We start from the raw sequence: 1,240 nt of genomic DNA on the forward strand, positions 1-1,240 counted from the left end.
TATACCCCTACACCATCAATGTTATTGTAGACGTGAGAAATTAGAAGCGGACATACTAAATTTGTAAATTAGACGGTTGTGAATTTTTGTTCATCCTCGAAGGTCGGTGACGCGTTTGTTTAGGTTAAAACCCTTTGGTAATCTCAATGAAATGGGTACGAAGTTTGGGCAGGATATTTATTTTGTTTACTCCAGTGCGCGAAGCACATGATGGGATTCTGTTGCACAGATTTCTCGACCAATTATCAGATGCTCTGGGATCAGACCTGGTGAGTTTTGGGTTGAAATCTGTGCATATTAATTAGCCAAATTTTTAGCTTTCTCACCCAATCAGATTTCAACTTGATACAAGAGTGCTCTGGGATAAGCCACATGATTAGGGTTAATTTTTGTTTACTCATTACCTAATTTACATAAATTTACCAATTTATAGGCGAGTGACACTCAAATTTCAATGAAACTTGGTGCATAGGTGATCTTGAATAATCAATGGGAATATTGGAGATGTGTCAGTTTAAGGGGAACTGCTCAATCCCATGGATTGCACCAAAGAATCATGGGACACTATTGTTTAAGTTGTTTACAAAAGTAATCTATCTTTTGTTATCCATTGTAATTGTAATCCAGAAAGTAAATTTGTTGTGAGATTAGGCTTAACTGGAAGTGCCCCTTTAAAGCCATAGCTGTACATATAACAAGACCAAGTCTTATCGAAATATTGTTTTAGACAATTGCATGAGCACAGTTGCACTTCATGAGGCTAATATCACATGCGATGCGATAACTGTCTAGGAGTTGGCATTTCGTTGAAAATAGCCAAGTGGCAAGGACACGTAATATAAACAAGAGGTCATCATTATCAATATTTCTTGTACTGCACTTCTTGATATTCGCTTGACAAAATTGGATTTCAAAAGATCACTCTGGAGACCTGGACGCAATTCCGGTGCCATCTTTTTTCCCCTTGCATGCTGTTTTCAATGTCCTTTACCAATTGACACTAACACCATAAGAAATGTTTTGTTAATTGGAAAAAAAAATACCGATAATTACAGCTATTGTTACTTTAAATGTTCAAAACTGCTGCCTTGCATGTTAACTTGGTCTCATTTCAAATGCACCAGCAGATGACTGACCTTAATTCAACCAATAGAATGGCAATGATTATCCATCTTGCATAATTTTAGTCACCGAACCAAGCTGTCTTCTGTACATCCATCCAGAGAAAATACTCCCAGAA

The sequence above is a fragment of the Saccoglossus kowalevskii genome, chromosome 9, assembly GCF_978046115.1.
Source record: "Saccoglossus kowalevskii chromosome 9, keSacKowa6.1, whole genome shotgun sequence".
NCBI lineage: Eukaryota > Metazoa > Hemichordata > Enteropneusta > Harrimaniidae > Saccoglossus > Saccoglossus kowalevskii.